Source organism: Myotis yumanensis, unplaced genomic scaffold (assembly GCF_028538775.1).
Source record: "Myotis yumanensis isolate MYYU_CA2020_CCGP unplaced genomic scaffold, mMyoYum1.0.hap1 SCAF_4, whole genome shotgun sequence".
In the NCBI taxonomy this organism is placed as follows: domain Eukaryota; kingdom Metazoa; phylum Chordata; class Mammalia; order Chiroptera; family Vespertilionidae; genus Myotis; species Myotis yumanensis.
The window spans coordinates 14,509,387-14,531,616 of NW_027223755.1; positions in this window are offsets into that span (position 1 = coordinate 14,509,387).

Consider the following 22,230-nt stretch of genomic DNA (forward strand, 5'->3'; position numbering starts at 1 on the left):
AACTAGCTGTATTGTATTATGTGCAACTGCTTTAAGGCCAGGAGTAGATGAAATGACTGTCACTGGGAGTGGGCAAAGCAGTTCAGGCCATAGGGAACCTCTGAGGAACCTGGCAAGTGCTGCCCTCTGGGAACCTGGGGGGCCTTCCGCTTTTCCGTCTTCCTCTCTCATAGCTTGAAAAATCAAATGTGAAATGTTCCCTTTTCTTTGTGCACATTTTACAACATCCCTCCTCATTGCTTGGTCACATTGATCACTGTCCCTAAAGTTCACCCCTATGGTGTAAACATATGTCATTTTGGACAGTCATATCGCCTTTGCCTAGTATTGCATTTAACCTCACTACCCACGTATCCGTTTTTGTAGGCCACAGACCTTGTAGTCTTGTTTGCATTCTACACCCAGTCTGAGGACATTCTGTTGCCTGAACAGCAATAGCAACAAAAAAAAAAATGTTGAGGGGGGGAAAAAACCATAATGCCTTAGCCAGCAGCTACAATAGGTAATTTGAAACTAGCTTTTTTAAAGAGAGGATGTTTAAGGTTACAAGGCAGTCATAAAATCTCAGAATGCCATCCACAGTTCTGGAATTTAAATGCAATAGTCCATGGCTGCGTGGCATCTAATGTAAGGGGCTGAGTAGCTCCATCATTTCAATCACCATAAAAATGTATTTTTTTATGAATTCTCAATATTTGACAAATAATATCATTTATCTGTCTGTGCTAGAAAAATTTGACTTTCAAATCATAATGCTGGTATTTTATAACAATAGAAACCTCTTGTGCTTCTTTTCCTTTAGCAAATTTTCTGAAAGAATTTTAGCCTCACAAATATATCCCATATATCAATCCAGGCCATGGTAGAGCCAGATAGGTAATAGTGGTGGTAATAAACTGAGAAGGTAATCATTGGAGGTATGCAGCACTGTGGAGCTGGTGGAAATGGTGTCTCACACACACATCACCTCTGCTGCCCCACAAATATCCAGGATCTTGGTCAATTTCCATGAAAACAACCTTTAAAAAAAAACAAGCAGGACTGCAACTGAATACCATACTGATTTCGATCAGTACCTTGTTAGGTCCCCTGAGCATTTTTAAACCTTGTTTAACATGTTAAAATAAAATGTTTGGTGTTTTTTTTTTCCATTAAATGCAGTTGGTAGTAACCAAGTCATCAGAGGAAAGTTTTGGAAGGTCAAGAAATTACAGAGTTGATAGTTGCCCACTCCATCTTTACATATGCTCAGCCATTCATTCTATTTCTCATCTCTACACCTTCCCCAACTTGATTTTCCTGCTAAGGTGATTTTGAGATTTAAGGTAAGGTCTCTACCTAATCTCGTTTTCATAACAACTTAATTATTGTCCCTCACACTTTACTGCTACACAATATCCTCATGTGCTCCCTTCTTTTGGGACCTTCAAATAAGCATTCCTAAGGAATTTTGCTCTAACTAAATCCTATGCAGGATTACATGGTTGTTAGGATATCTTCAATTCCTTTGAGATGGGATGGATTTGGGGATTGAGACTTTCCATAACTTTCTGTTCCCCACCTCTCTGCACCAATTTTTAAGCTAACTTTTGGCTTTGTCCGTATGTTATTCAATAGTCATCATTTCATTGAGCCATTAATTGGAAAGGAGAGGTTAGACATGCACTAGATTTTTTTTTCTATTTTTTCATGCATTTTTATGAGAAATTCTTCCAATAAAATAATGTTAGTTAAGGAAAAGTTTTCTGGGACGTAAAATTGTAAAGAGTCCATTTGATGTGTAAAAGACATAGCCAGTGACTTAGAATGTTAGGCAAATCATCATTCTCATTATCCTAATAATAACTTTTTTGCTTTCTTCAACTCCATGCAATTTGGGAGTAATTTCCCTTTGTTTAATTTAGGAATCAGGAACCCAGAGGCATGAGCGTACAAGATTCTTCAGTTAATTTAGAATTTTCAAAAAACCTCTCTCAAGAAATTATTGTCAAAAGACATTTACAGTCACCGTATCATGGGTTAGTGTGTTGTAACTTCTTTAGTTAATTTTGTAAAATAAAAAGAACATAAAATAGCTGTAGTTTTACTTAATAGTTACACAAACTCCAAACTTTATAGGCAACTGTATGATTTATTCATGAAAAATTTAATGCACAATAATCCAAATGAGCAGGGAAATGATGGCATTATTGTTGAATTAAAAATTAATTGGTTATGTTTTATTTATTTATTTCCTTTGGACATTTGAAAGACTCTTAGTTTTGCAGTGATCTAACTCAAAGGAGATATGTACATGCATCCAATCATTTTTACAGTTGTCTTTTGACAAGAATTCCTTTGACAACATCTTTTCTATAGCTCCTTTTGCTTATGAAGATATTCTAAAATTATACTAGTTTTATTTCCCTAATGAGGGATAAATTTATCTGTATACCTAATCTTTTATTTTTGCAGAGAGAACTCAAGGAAAGGGGGCTTTTTCATTATCTTTTCTCATAGAGTGACATCCCAAAGATTCCAGAGAGAAATGCTGGCTATGTAGGCAGTTCTGTCAGATTTGAAAAAAAATGAGCCTTTGCCTCAGGTACTCCAAGAAAGGGAAGGGTTTGTCACCTGACAGCACCCCTCCATCATGGTGCTTCTGGATCATTCACTCTGTTGCTAGTCAACTGCATTTTTTAAATAGAGTCCTGGCAATTACCAAATGACAATTATGGTTTTAATTGAGTGTGGGAGTTGTTAAATGTCTGTTGTTGTAAATGAGTTGAACTTTTCCTGAAATATCCATATGAGTGATATTTTTGTACAAGCAAAAAGCTACGCATGTGAATTTTACACATTAAATGTAGTCGGAAGCAAGTTATCTCAAAGGGGATAGTAATTTTTCTACTTAACGGTTCTAAGTCAAGCATGTATTGAGACTACGCTAATGAAGAGAATAATGATCAACAAGGAACTAAGTATTAAATTGACATGCAGTTAATGAACAGCATCTGTCAGTGAGTGATGTTGTAGGCACATGGCTGAGCTGAAGCCTCAGAAGCAGGAAAGCCAGTATCCAAAGCTTAGTTAGCCCCACCAGCTGTTGGCGCTATGATCTTAGAGAAGTTACATATTTAAGCAACCATTTTCTCTTCCTTGCACCAAATTCCAAGTGGACTTCTCCAGCCAGTCATCACAACACAATAATTATGTGAATATATGTGACATGTGTCAGGAGCCTGAAGAAGGGCTCATAGTTGCATAATCAGGGAAAGTGTAAAATTTGATAGCTCAAAGGCCCTTACAAGTGAAGTAAGGCCCCTCTGACTGATTCCACCTCAATTTTATAAACATATGTATACAAGCATATATAAACTTTAAAAATTTTTGTAATAATCTATAAAGCTACCACCCTGTCTCCTTCCAAACTACTCATCCTTGAGCTCCCAGTTAAAAATCAGAACCTAAAGGAAGACCTTCCTTGAATCTCCACCCAGCCCCTCAAACATATACCTAGACCTTCCATGCCCACAGAACCCTGATCGTTTATTCCTAGTTCTGATTAAAGTTTCAAATATTTATGTGTGTAATATTTGATAAATATTGGTTCTTCTCTGCATAATTATAAACCATTTAAAGACAAAAATCACATCTTTCCTTTTGTTTATTATCATATTTTAAATATCAACCTGGGTGCTGGGCACATTATATATAATTCAATAATTGGGGTTTTTTGTTTGTTTGATTTTAATATATTTTTATTGATTTCAGAAAGGAAGGAAGAGGGAGAGAGAGAAAGAAACATCAATGATGAGAGAGAATCATCAACTGGCTGCCTCCTGCATGACTTCCTTGGGGATTGAGCCCACAATCTAGGCATGTGCCCTGACCAAGAATTGAACTGTGAACTCCTGCTTCATAGGTGGACACTCAACCACTGAGCCACACCAGTTGGGCTCAATAAGTAATTTTTGAGTGAGAAAGAAACTGAATGAGTTAATGAATGAAAGTCAATGGCCTTTACTCAGACTTTGAGATATGACATTATTCAATGCTCAACAATCATCAGTATTCACCAATCATAAATCACAAATGCTAATCTGTTTCTTATTCTACATCTGAATACTGTTTGCTTTCTCTTCCCTGGTTTCTTACTCTTTTATCTCAAAAAATGTGAATATTTACAAAAGATCTACTTTCGTTTTCTTTTTACTCTCTATCTACACAATTCTCCTCTGTGATTTTATTCATTTCCAGAGCTTTTACTGTCTCCACCTGCTGATGTCTTATAAATATATATATATTTATCTCACATTATCTCTCATATTTATCTGCTGATGTCTTATAAATATATATATATATATATCTCAGTTGTTGGACCTCCAAACCTAATCCGAACTTCAGTTTATTCTTTGTACTGTGAAGCATTTGTACTGGGTTATCTCTATGATCTCTTTCTACTCTAAAAAATACTGCTAATTTAACATGTCTAACATGGACTCCTTCCTGAAGCTACTATTACTTAATTCCCCTTTGCTCTCCAGAGCAATGCTTTTCTCCACTCCCTGCCACAATTAGGTTTGAGGCTCTCCTTTGATCTTATTGCTATTATTGCAGCAGCCTCCTTACTTCCAGTCTGCACACTCTCTAAACCACTTATGATAGCCAGTTTGATTATTTTTAATAAAATAGAAGAAAAATTTTGTGAATATATTACTTTTTTGATCAAAAAACTTCACCTGCTCCAGTTTCTGGTCAACTTTACAAAGACCACAACACAGTATTTCAAATAAACCAAAATGTGGTCCAATTTATCTTTCTGGTCTTATTTCTGTTTCTTCTATGTATATATTAGAGAACTGATGCACAAAATTCGTGCAAGGACTTTGGCTGCAGCCCCCACCCTCCACCGCCATGGCCGGGGGCCTCTGCCACAGCCCCCACCCACTGCAGCTTTGTCCGAAGGAAGGATGTCTGGTCAAATTAGCATATTATCTTTTATTATTATAGATCATATATTTTAGATAATTTGTTTGATATCATTTTTTGAACACAATCTCTCTTCCCCACCAGAATGGTTTTGTCATAATTTTCTCTCTTGCTAGAAAACCTCTCCCTCTCTCTGTCTTTCTCTCTCTCTTTCTCTTTACTTGTAAATATTGTGCCATAGTTTAAAGGCATGCTTTAATGACACTTCCTCCTTGAAACCTCTCCTGGTTAATCCTTTAAATCAATCAAAATTTATCTCTATACCACCTCTAGATAATTAGATAATTTTGTTTAACTCTTATCTACCTATCTCATGTAGATATAACATGAATACTTAGTCAAGTATATTGATATTAAATTTTGTACTTCTAGCCCTGGCTGGTGTGGCTCAGTTGGTTGGGCATTGTCCTATGCACCGAAAGGCTGCTGGTTTGATTCCCAGTCAGGACACATGCCTGGGTTATGGGCTCGATCCCCAGTAGGGGACATGCAAGAGGCAGCTGATCAATATTTCACTCTCACATGATTTTTCTCTATATATATTTATCTTCCTCTCCCTTCCTCTCTCTGAAAATCAATAAAAATTATTTTTTAGTTGTGCTTCTATAATGAGTAACTGTATATATGAATAATTTTTTATTCCCTGGTTCAGTGCCAATCACATAATACACATTCAATGAACAGTGATTGATAAAATAAATAAATAAGTAAAAGTTATGTAAGAAAGGGAGGTTCTGATCCTAATAAAAATGGCTGAGCAACCCTAACGGGTTTGGCTCAGTGGATAGAGTGCCAGCCTGTGGACTGAAGGGTCCCAGGTTTGATTCCAGTCAAGGGCATATACCTTGGTTGCAGGAACATCTCCAGTAGGGGATGTGCAGGAGGCAGCTGATGTTTCTCTCTCATTGATGTTTCTAACTCTCTATCTCTTTCCCTTCTTCTCTGTAAAAAAATCAATTAATAAAATAAAATAAAATAGGCTGAGCAACTCAAGATTTTCTTCCTAATTAGCTGAGTAACCTTGGGGAATTCAAAGTAAATGAAGTTAAGTAAATAAACTTTAAAATCATGTCCATAGTAAAATACCTTTGAACATACCTATCAACTACCTTCAGTGAATCCTAATAACTCATAAACATTAGTAGAATCAAAGTGATCAGTAAATTCTAAAGAAACTGCCCTCAGCATGCTTTAGTTATTAAAGTCAAATAAGTTTAAAAAAAAATTCTAAAAGATTTATTTCCTGTTGTATAACTTCAATATACTTCCAGGGTAGAGGGCTTTCTAAGAGTGTGGGTAATATTCACATCACACATCAGGCAACACAGAATTCTCTAGAAATCCGTACCAAAACCTATCTGAATGATTTCTCTAAGACTAAATGAGATTATCTGGGGTTCCCCAAGGAAGATGTTTGACTCCACAGAAATCCATGATGTTAGAGCTGTTGACCAGACCTATTCTATCTTGGTTTGTCTCTTTTGATAGACTAGAGGCCTGGTACATGAATTCATGCACCAGTGGGGTCCCTCCACCTGGCCTGCGGGATTGGGCTGAAACCAGCTCTCCAACATCCCCTGAGGGGTCCCGGATTGTGAGAGGGTGCAGGCCAGACTGAGGGACGCCACTGGTGCACGATTGGGGCTGGGGAGAGATGCGGGAGATTGGCCAGTCGGGGTGGGACTGAGGGAGGGTTCCAGGGTGTGTTCGGCCCCTCTCGTTCAGTCCCGATTGGCCAGACCCCAGCAGCAAGCTAACCTACCGGTCAGAGCATCTGCCCCCTGGTTGTCAGTGCACATCATAGTGAGTGGTTGAGTGGCCTTGGGATATCATTAGTATATTACACTTTGATTGGTTGAACAGACAACCAAATGACTGGACACTTAGCATATTAGGCTTTTATTATATAGGATAGTTCCTGATGACATGTGTGATGAATCAGAGCTACATAGCTGCCCTGATATACAGATAATGTTGCTAATTTCTGCTGATCTACCAGGCTTCCAAAGTATGGGTAAGTGTGAAACCCAATTCATTATGATTTTATATCTTCAAGCCACAGGTCTCATAAATTTATTGTAAAAATTACCTTATAAATATAACCAATAATGAAAGGTATATATATTTTTAATTTTTATTTATTTTATTGTGGTGAATTGGTTAATACAATTATATAGGTTTCAGGTGTACAATTCCATAATATATTTTCTGTATATTGCATTGTGTGTAGATGGGTGAATAAAAAAGCTGTGGTAATTTACACAAAGGTACATTTTTTTAAAACTGTGAAAGTTTGTGAATATAATTCTAATACATGCACTACCCATTTTACCCAGATTTTTCCATTTTCCCTCAAGCCTAAGAAATAGCTAGAAACATAGAAAGCTATGGTGTAGGTATATCACTAGCTTTTCTTTACCTATATTGTTTTCAACCTAGGCATTCTATCTTTCTGGTGTGACATCCAGAATAGAATTCATTTTCAGATAGAGCTTTCCTGAAATGTTACCATCTCTGGTATTATGATCTAGGCTCCAGCAAAATATCCCAGCATCTGAAAACTATTCAAATTGCAAAACACAAAGTTACACTAAATTTTAAGCAATTATGTATAACCCTATCTGTTGCTAATGTAAAATAAATAAGTCCAAAGTTCAGGAATATGCCGATATTTTTAAAGGTTATTTCCAAGACTCTACAAGACAATTACATGTACCAATCTAAGGCTATCCCACAGAAAATCAGGTATGACTGGTTCTCTGGAGAATGTGGTACTGCTTTTAACATTTTTTAAAGGGGGATAAAAGGAGCTTACCATTTGCACAAAATTATAATTGTTAATAAAATATATTCTAACACTTGGAAATAGAGCTTAAATTTATGTGTTTTCAATATTACAATACTGCAATATCTAACATGCTCAATCAAGTAATACCTAATCATCTTATGACTTATTGATTATTGTTAATTAGACCAGATAACATAATATTAGACTTAGGAAGATTAAGTTATAAGTAATATTTGACTGTAGGAAATGCAAATAATTTTCACCTGATAGAAAAAAATAACAATAGCAGTTATAATTTTATTGCTCTTCGGGACATTATCCAATTTTGTATCTTACCTAGCAATCTTATTGAAGCATTATTTATTCTAGCAATGATACATAATCTGTGCAACAATTTTTCTTCTGAATCAGCTTTACCACCTGCTGGTTTCTTCACTAATAAATCTGACACACGTTTTCTATATATTTGATTACAAATCAGATGGTTAGCCCTTGTAACTTACACTTCGATATAATTGCTACAAAACATTATCAAGAATTTAAGCAATTTCAGTGAGGCAAACAAGTCACAGTGGATCTTGAATCTAGCTGATCAGCCACTCTGAGCACACACTCCTGCTCATAATCTTACCATGGAAAATAATTATCAAAACTCTAAAAAGATTCCTCTCAGCTATACACACTTTTATGGGAACATATTGCATTATCTTTGTAGATAAATTGTTTCCCCTCTCCTAAAATCGAGCTGTATGAGAATTAATGAATTCTATATGTAATGAGTAGAAGACATGCATATTCCACCTAAAAAACAGATTTTTATTAGGTAATAAGAAGAAGAACCATGACTGAAATACCAGTGAATGAGATGAGCCAGACAGTGCCTGGATCCTCTAAGACAGTTATTTAAGCTCTGAGGAGACAGATGTGAGATTCAGCACTGGTTTTAAAGTCAATCTGTTAAGAGTGACATTTTAATTTCATGAAGATATGCATAGTCTTTGTTAACCAGTTAAGATAATTAGAACTACATTGGTGATGCCTTTAGTGACTAATTACAACCACCCCTAGTGAATAAAAGAAAACTGATTAAATACTTTTATACATTTTAATGAACATAATTTTTTACAATAAACATTTTTTGTTTATTTTATCCACATCATTTTTTAGCTTTATTAATGTACTAGAGGCCTGGTGTACAAAAATTTGTGCACTCAGAGGGGTCCCTCAGCCCAGCCTGCACCCTCTCCCAGGCCAGGATCCCTCAGAGGATGTCCACCTGCCAGCTTAGGCCCACTCCCCAGGCCAGGGTATCAGGCCTCAGCTGGCAGTCAGACATCCCTCTGGCAGCCCGGGAGCCCTTGGGGGATATCTGACTGGCAGCTTAGGCCCACTCCCTGTGGGGAACAGGCCTAAGCCGTAGTTGGACATCCTTAGTGTTGCAGAGGAGGTGGGAGAGGTGTCTGCCACTTCCACTGCACTCGCCGTCAGCCTGGCTTGTGGCTGAGCAGAGCTCCCCCTGTGGGAGCACACTGACCACCAGGGGACAGCTCCTGCATTGAGTGTCTGCCTCCTGGTGGTCAGTGCACATCATAGCAACTTGTTGTTCCACTGTTAGGTTCAATTTGCATATTACCCTTTTATTATATAGGATAATTAATGAGTGAAATAGCAAGATAATTAAAGTATGCATCATGATGATTTAATATACATATACATTGGGAAAGAATTGCTAGTGCCTAGTTAATTAACATATCTATCACTTTATGTGATATATAGATTAGGGTATGTAAAATACTCATGAAATAAAAAATATTAATAGACATATCCACTGTGTTCAAGGAAATTCAAAATACCAAAGCTAAGGATATCACTGATGTATATTTTGATTAAACTAGAATTTTATTAAGGAATACACCAATTAAATTAGAAATGTCATTCAATGCTCTCAATTTGCTCATATGGTTGTAGGAACTGACAAGCATAAAATGTGCAAAGTAGGCCAGCAGGTTGGAGACTCAAAAAAGGTCTGATGTTTTTGTTTTAGTCCAGATTCTTGATGAAAAGCGGCTGGAAACTCCAGCAGGATTTCTATGTTGAAGTCTTGAAGAGAATTTTTTTTCAGGGAAACCTCAGTCTTTTTTGGAATAAAAGTCTACTTGACAAAGGAGCATAGACATTAAGAACTTGCCAGAGAAAATAAACAAAACCCCCAATACTTTTCAAAGGGTTTATTGTTGGCTGCAGGACAGAGCAATTATATAGATACACTACAAATTGTCCTTAGCTGGGAAACTGAAGTGAAAGTGGTGAGTTCTTTTGATGTAACAAAAGAGAGGGAAGCCTGAGGAACAGTGTTAATCAAAGATAATCTAACGTAAGAGATGGAGGACAGAAAGATAAAACCTTTACCAAGATAAGGTGCAAAAGGTTCATCAGCAGAAGAACTGGATGAGACTGGGACATTCTGTCAAAATCTTTCCCCTGCAGAGCTAGCCACAAGATTGAATGATTGCTTGGAGCATACACAGATACACAAATACTATCAACTCTTGATTCGTCCATCTCCTCAGAAGAAAAACATTTTTACCATTTCAGTTGAATAGCAGCCAAATCCAATTGTTTCTTAATGTTTAAAAAAAAAAATTAGTCACACTTAAGGATAAAATGTATGGATGACATAGTAATTGATTTCCAATGACATCAAGCAGACTCAACTCAAATTGCAGTGATAAATAATCTATTAATCTGATAAATCTATATTAAAGTAGGTTTTAGGGCATGCAACACGAAACACAGGATAGAAAAAAAATAATGAATACCAATTCCAAATGCTTTCGAGTAAAAGTCCCAAGTCTGCCTCCCACTAGCTTGTGTAATCTTGGTTGTGTTACATAACTTCTCTAACTCAGGTTCCTCATCTGAACAATTGAGACAGGAACCCTGATTTTATACAGTTGTTGTGAGTATTCAGTAGCTAATATTTTGTAGGACCACCTATCCTATTAATATAGTTTATGGAGAGTCTTATTAATTGTGGATAAATGTGTATTGACTTTACATTTCTTCCCAGTTATGCTCTATTACCCTCTACCTTCTTGCCTTTGTGGGGTAGGGACAAGCTCCATTAATGTAATTTCAAGCTATTTTTTTAAACTTTCTAAAAAAACTTTTGCTATTAAAGTAACAGTCACTTCAGGGTCTTCAGTGATGCTAAATTCCTCTCTCCTCCTCATAACCCCACCTTCCCACCCATCTGTCCCCAAAGTGGGTGAAAATCTAATAGTTTAGAGATGTGGCCTATTTCTCGCATACACACTCCATCACTTTGGGGATAGTATTTGCCCCGAAAGAAAATATGACCTTGCTGTCTGTGAAGAATCTCCTTTGTCATACCTGCTGACCCACCCAGCTATATGTCAAGGAAGAATTCAGTGTAAAAGACTAGTTCCACCCGTGAGGGCTCCAGCAGACTCTGCTGATGAGAGACTCATCCAAACTGAACATGTAGGCTCTGTGATTTCCATGTAAGATTTGCTTGTGCTCTCTGGCCTGTACCTTGAGCTGGATGCATCATCTCATACCTCTGTGATACTCTGTCCACTTTGCCCTAATCTGTGTTGTTGCCATTAAACTGAAATTCCCAATCCCACCTGGGATGATTGATTTTGTGTGTCAATTTGGCGAGGTCATGGTGCCCAGTTGTTTTGTCAAACACCGGGTGTGAAAATATTTTTTAGATGTCATTAACATTTAAATCAGAAGACTTTGAGCAAAGTGCATTACTCTTCATAATGTGGGTGGACCTCATCTAATCAGTACATGATCTTAAGAGAAAAAGACTAAAGTTTCTCCAAAAACAAAGAAATTCTCCTCAAGACTGCAACATAGAAACCCCGCTGAAGTGTCTAGCCTTCTTCCATGAGGAATTTGGACGAAAAATTGAAACATCAACTCTTACTTGAGTGTCCGGTCTGCTGTCCTGCTCTACAGATTTTATACTTGTCATCTCCAACAATCATGTGAAACAATTTCTTAAACTCTCTCTCTTTCTGTTGATTGCTCTGTGTGTGTGAATATGTGTATGTATATATACACATATATAGAGGTACATTGATATGTGTATATATTTAATGTATGTACTAGAGGCCCAATGCATGAAATTCGTGCAAGAGTAGGCCTTCGATCCCTCCCTTGCAGCTGTGCCTGGATCCCTCCCTCACAGCCTGGGGCAGCTGCCTGGATTCCCCGGCTGCAGCCCCAGCTTCCTCCCAGAAGGACGTCCAGTCTAATTAGCATATTATGCTTTTATTATTATAGATACACACAAAATTTGTGCAAGGGCTTTGGCCCTGGTCCTTGCCTGCCACTGCCGCTGGGCTTCCCACCTGCCACCACCACAGCCAGGGGCCTCTGCTGCCTCTGCCATGGCCCCTGCCTGCTGTGGCTTTGTCTGGAAGGAAGGCTGTCCGGTCTAATTAGCATATTACACTTTTATTATTATAGATATTTTTTCCTCTAAGGAGCTGGAAATTCAGGAGTGAGAAGATACTGCCCATCTCTGCCTGTTAGTGCTCCATCATGATCCACCATGACATTTTTTAGCACACACTCTCTTATAAAAGATAGCCAGTCAGTTATTCACTAATATCAAACACCAAGCCAAGAAATAACATTCTTCTTTCCTCTTTTCATAATTGCTATAAAATGTTATGTCATTACCTTAGTGTCTTTCTTCCTTTAGAGAGTGGAAGGCAGAAGAGAGTTCTCAAGCAATAACAGCAGTGCTTGGAACATAATAGGTGCTCAGTGAATATAAACTATAATTACTCACAGACACTTCACTACTCCAAAAGATGAGGGGAAGGGGAAGGGCGGGGAGGGAAGGGGTATGAAGATGGGATGATGCTAGTTTAGCTGGCTCTCTCAACACACATTTTTAAACTTCTTGGGGAAGAAGCTGGTACAATCACTTGCAGTTCTCAGAACTCAATATGTGGGATTATTAGCATCTTTTCTCATAAGTCAAGGTATGAATAGTCAATTCCCAGTAAAAAGGGTCCCACTCAGCCATCAGGTTGTACTACTCTCTTACGTGTAAACCATAAGCCAGATTACAAAACCAGATTTAAGCACTTGACTATCAAACACTGAGAAAATATCTCTATATGTAAAGAGGTAATATGCTAACTGGTCCTAATGGTGTCACAGTCACGACCACTAAGGAGGAGGCTGTCTGCACTTGTGCGGCAGGGCATTGTTCCTGGTGATGGGGTGGAAGCAGGGAGGCACCCACAGGAGGCCCGTGCCTGGGAGGGAGGGGGTGAGAGCCCATAGCGCCCCCCTCACCAGTCCTTCGCTACCCACCGCTCGCACTCAGAGCACCCTGCCATGCACCTGCCTGGGGAAGGAGCACAGTGCAGCAGGCGGGAGGTTTCCACGCTCTCCTCTGGTGCCATGATGGGGCAGAGCCACTGCATTGCTCCAGAGATGGGGCAGAAGCGGGGAGGCACCCGGAGAAGGCGGGACCAGCCCAAGGTGACTCAAGGGACTGAGGGCAGGACTTGAAGCAGCCAGAGAAGGCCAGAGAGGTTGGGGGGCTGGGCCAGGTGACTGGAGCTCTGCGTGGAGAGGTTAGGGTGTCAAGGCAGGGCAGCTGGTGGGTGGGCAGGCCACGCAATTTCCTGCACTGGGCTCCTAGTCCTTTAGTAAAAAGGTTACTTGGGTTGAATTCAGAAGCTCTGGTTTCTAGTTCTTTACATTGTCTTGGATAAATTACAGGTTGTAAGTCTCAGCTTTATTTTATAAATGAAAAGAAGTAGTTTGCAATGTTGCTGTGAGGATCAAATAGATACTATATGCCCAAGGACTTTGCATAGTATCATACAAGTGCTTTGAGATGCTCTACTCACCTTCATCTCACCAAAGAAAAGATGGATTGCTTTGTATTGATCAAAAACTGTGTCTTTGACAAGTTATATAATTTTAGTATAGCTTCAAAGCTATTTATGTTCCCTCAAGAGCCATACAGTGACATCATTCTTTAGCCAGACTCAGGATGAGTTAGATCAATGTTTTGACAAATAGAATCCCCATTCCAGATGCTATAAAGCAGGGCTATATTATATAGTCTGCCTCCCCTTCTCCCTCATATGCATTTAAATAACAGCAGGTGCACTCAGTGAGCTGAATGGGTGATTAATTGCCATCACTTATAAGTAGACAAGCACTGTCTATACTGAGGGTACTGTTTAAGTGCCACCACCAAAAAAAAAAAAAAAAGTACAGCCTTAAAGAAGCAATTAAACCTTTTAGCTAAATGTTGTCAGAAAGAACAACTTAGCATCAATTACTTAAGCTATATTTTCAGTCTTCAAATTTTGAAAGGGCAATGTTAAATGGTTCCGTGATGAATCAATTTATTATGATCAAATCATAGTAATGTCAGGAGAATTGAACTAAGTTCCATTCAAAATTGGCAATTCTTTGGGAGACATCCTAAGATTTATTGTCATGGAGGCTCTTGCTTGCTAGCATATTCTATTGAGGTTATAATGCCAAAATCATTGTTTCAAGGGCAATATGACACCAAAACATGGCCCTACCCCATGTTTTCAAACAGATTAAAAAGTACTCTTTTGGTTAAAAGAAATGTAGGTCATGTTGCTGGTAATCTTTGGACCAATGCCTTACTGTAAAAGTAAAGTGGTGTTATTTCAGGCAAGAATATTAACTAGGCTCCTTAGTATTCAGAATCAATTATCAGTTCTGTCATTCATACATCTGATTACTAAAGTGTATGGTCATTTCTCTCTTTAATGATCATCACAGTTATTAACAGTTCAAGTGCCCTAAACGGTTTGGCTCAGTGGATAGAACGTCGTCCTGAGGACTGAAGGGTCCAGGGTTAGATTCTGGTCAAGGGCACGTACCTTGGTTGCAGGCTCTTTCCTGGCCCGGGCCCTGGTCTGGGCGCATGCAGGAGGCAACCAATTGATATGTTTCTCTCATATCAATATTTCTCTCTGTCTTTCCCTCTCTCTTCCACTCTCTCTAAAAATCAATAAAAATATATCCTCAGGTGAGGATTACAAAGAAAAAAACAAACAGTTCAAGTGCTCATAAAATATCAAATATTTCTTCAACCTAGGACTTAACATAATCTTTCTTCAGACACAATATTGAGAAATACAATACTTTACTAAGAGAATAGTAACTACCCATCTTTCTATGTTCTCTAAGTTATATCACTGTATTGAAATATGGGAATTACATTATCTTATGTTTCTTCTGTGGCTCTAACATTGCCTCTTTGTAGCCAACACATTAGTAAACCTACAGTCACTGTTTGTCAAGTTAAAATGTCACACACATACCCATCATGGTGTCCACCCAAAACTTCTTCTACCCCAGTGGAAGGAGAGCAACACTAACTTTTCCGAGTACAGGTATCCATTTCTGTGGTAGAACAGATCTTTCTACAATGCAAAGCAAGAAGGCAAAGGGCTAGCTCATCCACAGCACAATTAGAAAGTTAACCTCAGGGAAAGAAACACAAGCTTTGAGACCATGTGAAAATCAAAGAGATTAGAGTTGAACTGAGCCAGCCTGCAAACTGTACCAGATGCAGAATCAAATGAGAAGGATACAGTGAGCAAAGAAGCAAAGAGGCACCATTCTCAGCTCCTGTGAGAGTTCCTGGTACATGAGAGAGGCTCGGTGAGTGTTGACTGAATGAATGAGGGAATAATGGATAAGGAACGAATGGAAGTTCAACTGGATAAAAGTGGGATGGTCATTGCCAGCCAGTATTTTATTTACCTGGTCATGTCTTATAAACATAAGACAAAATAAAAATAAAATCAATAACATCACTAAGTTAGCACTTACTGCCTTTGGGATTATTCCCCAAGAATCTATTTGTATCAAAGCACCCTGTTTTTCAGCCTTGCCTATTTGGTGCCTGCCTGCTTTAGATTCTTTTTTAGGGTTTTTCAGCCAGGGTCCTGGCCTCAGCTAGTAAATCCTCGAATCCAGAATGGTTAGCCTTAGTTCATGTCCTTGATAACCAATGTCCCATGGCTTTGGTAATGAGAAATATGGCAACTGCCTTTCTGAGGTGCCCTGACTTTGCTCTCCTCCCCATTTTTACCCGAGCACCCTTTATCTTTAATGTCCCAACCTACTCAATTTTCATTCAGTTTCGAGAATTTTCTCCCCTGTGTGGGCCCTCATTTATAATGAAGCACTGGCAGGTTGTTTCAAGAGCACAATAGATCTAGAGGGCTCCAGTCACTTTGGGTCAGCTTACGGCTGAAATCTTGCATCTCCTGCTATTGGAAAAGGTCATAGCATTTATGCTGCTGTTCTAAACTTCACTTGCTGCACTTCCCATGAATACCTGTTGGTTATTCTGTGATTTTTCTGTTCGTAGGTCCATTGCATGTTGTCAGCTGCTTCATCTTCCCCTCATACACACACACATGCCAACACCATAGCCTTGGGGCTGAAGGTAATGTGTCCCTACTCACTGTATCTTTATGGTTCATAGGGGTATGTTGTATAGAATACAACACTTTTCAAATATAGTTGCAACAATGTCTATCACTCTATATCAGTGATGGCGAACCTATGACACGCATGTCTGAGGTGACACACGAACTCATTTTTTTGGTTGATTTTTCTTTGTTAAATGGCATTTAAATATATAAAATAAATATCAAAAATATAAATTTTTGTTTTACTATGGTTGCAAATATCAAAAAATTTCTGTATGTGACACGGCACCAGAGTTAAGTTAGGGTTTTTCAAAATGCTGACACGCCGAGCTCAAAAGGTTCGCCATCACTGCTCTATACGCTCACATTACAATGTGGCTTTGACACCATTCCCACCAAGAGGCAGGGTCTGTGTCCTTTCGTCCTTTCTCTTTGAAACTATCCTGGGTTATTTTGTTTGTTTGTTTGTTTGTTTGTTTAACTGAATTTTTAAGTCAAGAATGGCCGAAATGTCATTAGTGAGCTATAAAGCTGGGGCATAAAAGGCAGTACAGTTTCCATCTTTCTTGATGGAGACCTAGAACCAGAACAACTCAGCTGAACTGTGTCCCAGTTTCTAGTCTACAGATATCATGAGAGGTATTTTAAGCCCCTAACTTTTGAGCCAATCTCACCCAGTTGCACCATGTAGTGAATAAAATTGAACTGATCTGCGGTAGATGCTATACACCTTCTTGCAGTTCTTCTGCAAATTTACCTGCTGAGAATTTGATTGTTACTTGGCATAGTTTCTGTGGGAGTGATTGGCCTCTTCTAGTCATTTCTTTCCTGTTGTTTTGCTAATGATGGATAGCCCAGGTGAATTAATGGGGGGAGAAACTATAAATGATAATATAAATATTTCTCTCCTATGTACACATGTAGAGTGCTTCCTGTTTATTTAAAGTTATTTCACCATTTAAAGTCACACTGATAACATAATAAGTGAGTTTCTTTGTGCAGAATATTTCTAGGTCCAGAAAAAATTTGACAGTGATTACAAGAAATTGTCATGTCTCATAACTTGGCCAGATGTGATCATTTAGATTCTTTCCCCTCTACATGTTCACTTCTTTTCTTTTCTCAACAGGAACAGAATATACTTTATCATGTTGTTTACGTTCAGTCTAACCCTGTGACTATTTTGGTGGATGCAATGTTACTAGTTATGACACAAGCAGAGGTCTTGCAGAGCTTTGGCTGTCTACAATATAATACATCTCAGTTAATGTTTATTCAATAGTAAGAGTACTAGATTGCAATAAGAAAAAATTTTCAAAATTATAAGGCACTGTTATGGGTTAAATTGTATACCCTCCCCAGAAACATTGTATGTTGAAGTCCTAACCCCCAGGACCTCAAACTGTGACTGTATTTGGAGAAAGGGTCTTAAAAAATATTATTAAGTTAAAATGAGATCATTAGAATGGGTCCTAATTCAATATGACTAGTGTCCTTAAAAAAAGAGATCAGGACACTGACTCACCCAGAAGGAAGACCACGTGACCACAGAAGGAGAAGATGGCCATCTACAAGCCAAGTTGAGAGGTCTCAGAAGAAATTAACCCAGCTGACACCTCCATCTCACACTTCTAGCCTCCAGAACTGTGAGGAAATACATTTCTGTTATTTAAACTGCCTGTTTAAGCCACCTGGTCCAAGATTCCATGATATTTTGTTACAGCAGCCCTAGCAAACTACTAGACAGGAATACAGATTCAATTCATGAGTGTATTGGTCTTATTTGAGATTTTTGTTAAACTAGAAGAAAAACAGCTTTCTATTCTATTATTACTTTCTTATTGATCCTTCCAAGTAGTCTGCTTTAGATATTGAAGTCTCTTGTATTTCAACTTGAATGTGCCTAAATGGTAAAACTCTCATTACAGAAATGTTTAATCGCTTGTCCATACAACAAGTCTCTGCTGAATATGGCCCAGCTTAAGAGTTCTCAGACTACATCAAATATATTGAACAATACCTTATTTATTTAAATATATGCATGCATATATTATAGTAGATTTAAAAATGGAGCTTACAAGGTATGCATTACACTAATGGTTTTCATCATTTTCATATAATAGCCACCAAAAAATCTGTTGTCCAATCTGTGTGTCATACGATGAGCACATAACATTTGTGATCAATTAATTTTGCATTTCTCTGCTGAACTACATTTGCCATCTGCTGGCTCACTAACAAAATGATCAATCTGTTCAGCCATTTGCATTGTGCTTCAGTCTTGCTATCTCTTTGAAAAACTGACAATGTAAATATTCTATTTTGAAAGCCATTGACTAAATCATTATGTGGCAGCCCAGGCATTTACCAGGTTGGTGTTTCACCAAATTTCTTTACAGCTGGAAATGTACAATCTGTGTCCAACTCAATTATATTCTTTGGTGCCTGAGTCAGTGTGTTTATTGATATGACAAAGGGTGAGAAGGTGCATGTTGGATTTGAGAAAAATGCCTCCATTTAAGCCTCTCAACAACAGTGAGGTTCATAAGAGAGGTGAGGAACCTGAAGCACAGGAAGTAATGGAACTGAATACAAGGCTGTGACAAGAACACAAGGCATGTTCAATGGCAACATGTACATGTCTTTGCTTTTCTTTCTCAAGCTCCAGGACTGTAAAATTGAAGATGTAGAGATCTTGGATTGAGGTCACATTCAGTCCAATGTGATAGGATTGTAGTATTTAGAGAATGTTAGAATATCAAAATAAAAACTGCAAATACTGATAAAGCTTTTGGACCAATCCCTAGATCTTCTGTTATACTGTACTCATTAAACCTATTCCCTTTGGCATCAGGCAGGCCTGTGATCAAATACTGATGCTGTTATGCTGTTATTCACTGATTTGGGACAAGTTACCAGTGTCTCTTAGTTCCAACTTCCTTATCTATAAAATTGGCATAATAATAGCCCATGCTTCATAATACTTTTTGAGTATTAAATTAGATAATCCACTTAAGTCCTTGTAAATACTAATATAATATGTGAGATAATATTAAAAACTATTGTTATCATGCTATTACTTTTCTTATGCCTCCTCTTAATAATATTTTTAAAATATATATTCTTATTGATTTCAAAGAGGAAGGGAGAGGGAGAAAAAGATAGAAACATCAATGATGAGAGAGAATCATTGATTTGGCTGATGCCCCACACTCAGGAATGAGCCTGTAAGCCAGGCATGTGCCTTGATTGGGAATCGAACTATGACCTCCTAGTTCATAGATGGACACTCAACCACTGAACCACACCAGCCAGGCATCCTCTTAACAATATTTATGTGAAAGATGGCATTCAAACAGGATTAGGTGTTGTTTAGGCATCATTTTTTAAAATCCTTGCCCGAGGATATTTTCCCATTGATTTTTAGGGAGAGTGAAAGAGAGAGAGAAAGACAGAGAGAAATATCCATGTGAGAGAAACATAAATTGGTTGCCTACTGCACAAGACCTGACTAGGGCTTGGGCCAGGGAGGAGCTGCAACCAAAGTACATGCCCTTGACAGGAATCAAACTGGGGACCCTTCCGTCCGCAGGCCAACATTCTACCTACCCAACCTACTAGGGCTAGGCATCATTTATAAGGGATTTTTTTTACCCTTAGTTTCAGCTTACTTGTTTCACAAACAATGCTTTCACCCAGTTCAGATCTTCTCATATACAATACACAAGACAATTATTCTACTGTAGGGCTCATAAAGACAGGAAAGTATTAGTGAAAATGAACTCATTCTGTGGAATTCAATATGTGTAATAATCTAACCATCAAATGCAATTAACTAAAGCATAGAGAGAGGCAGGTAGACATATGTGCATGCAACACACACAGTCGGGAGCTATAGCTAATGGGCACATGACAGTGCAGAGTGTTTTTGCAGTTAATCAACAATGCCTGCCAATTACTTTATTAAAAATTCCTTGTTTATGAGCATAGATGATAGAGCCTCTGTTATTCTGATATTGGTTTCTACATCGTCCTCTGATTCATTACTGCAGCCAACACTAAAACATCCATGTGAGTTGCCCTACTTAATGAAGAATTCATCACTTTGCAAATTAGAAATTGCACACTAACGGCAGAGAAATCCGAGATCCCCTGGGCTTCTACTGCACACATTTCATCAGATTCACTTTCCTGAATCTAGTTTTTTCTCTACTTTCTCTTTTCTATGTCAGGGAAGCCCTAGAATTGGGGAAAGAAGTGTCAATCTCCATCAATATACATTCAGGCAGTGAATTTGTTGTTAACCAAACCTAGTATAAAAAACACCTAGAAAAAAATATCTACCATGCATTTCTTATTGGCTTTAGACAGGAGAAAGGATAACTCTGAACCCAATAAATATTAGCACGTTAGTCATATAACCTTTGCTTTATGGTGTTCCATCTCTTTCACAGTTTCCCCCTCTCACTACCTACAGCAACTCGGTTTAAAAATTATCCATTGGCTGCCAGGGCAGATATGCCACTCTTTACCTTCTCTGTGGCCAGTTACACACCAATGGTTCTGTACCTCTTTGAGTTGCTCTCACATTTATGCTTAATTTTCTCCAAATACAAATTTTGTTACAAAATCTTATCTAATAAAAGAGAAACATGCAAATTGACCGTACTTCTGCTACTCCCGCAAGCCACGCCCACAAGCCAATTAGGAGCGAGTATGCAAATAAACCCAACCAAGATAGCGGCGGCCACGGAGCTGGAGTGAACAGGAGGCTTCAGTTGCCCCTGGTGATGGAGGAAGCCAAGCTTTCTGCCTGCCCTGGCCAGCTGTGGGCTCTGCTCAAGGCTACAAAGTTTCAATTGTAGAAGATAAATAAATCCCAGATACCTGCTTCCAGCCGGTGTGGCCTCCGCTCAAGGAGGGTTGGGAGCCTGGGTTGCCAGAGCCGTGGCCAGCCAGCAAACAGCCATCAGCCCCTCACCCAGGCTGGCCAGGCACCCCAGCGAGAACCCCACCCTGAAGATGGTGTGGCCAGTCTGAAAACAGACCTCAGCCCCTCACCCAGGCTGGCCAGGCACCCCAGCAGGGACCCCCACACTGAAGGGGGTGTGGCCAGCTTGAAAACAGCCCTCAGCCTCTCACTCAAGGCTGGCCACCTAGGCTACAAGCTGGAACAGCATGTTACTGTACTAAATACTATATGTAACTGTATGATGATATTTGTGTATATAAATTTAAGATGGCATAGTAAAAATACAGTAAAGATAACATCTGTATAGGGCACTTACCATGAATAGGGCTTGCAAGACTGGCATTTGTTCTGGGTTGGTAAGTGAATGTGAAGGCTAAGGACTTTGCTGTCTATTGATGTATACTTCGTAAATACTTTTCCCCCAGCTGCCTTCTGACAGGGTCAGAAACAGAACATGGAAGCTGTCAGTGCTGCCTCATAAACATGTGGGCTGGGGATATTGAAGAGAAACTGGATGCGTAAGGCCAAGATCACCCTAATAGTGACAGTCAAGAGAGAGTGACAGGTTGTCTGACACCAAGATGGAGAGATAAAGGAACACAGGGATTGCCATGGCAAAGTGATTTCATCTACTGCATGTTAGAGAAGTGGTCAAATTCAGAAATTATGTGGTATTCATAAAAAAGATGTTTACCATGAAGATGGTAGGACTGTGGACTCCTCCCTTCTCCTCTCCCTTCTTCTCTCCCTTCTCCCCTTTCTTCTCCTCTCCCTACTATGCCGCCCTATGAACGGAATCGAACCTGGGACCCTTCAGTCCACAGGCCGACGCACTATCCACTGAGCCAAACCTGTTAGGGCTCTTTAGAGCCAAACCAGTCAGGGCTCTTTAGAAGGAAGATAAAACAACCTCAAAAAGAATGATGTATATAACGGATTAATTTCCAGAGCATTCACAGATGCCATTTATGTTGCAAGTCTTCCTTCCTGAATTGTTTTCAATT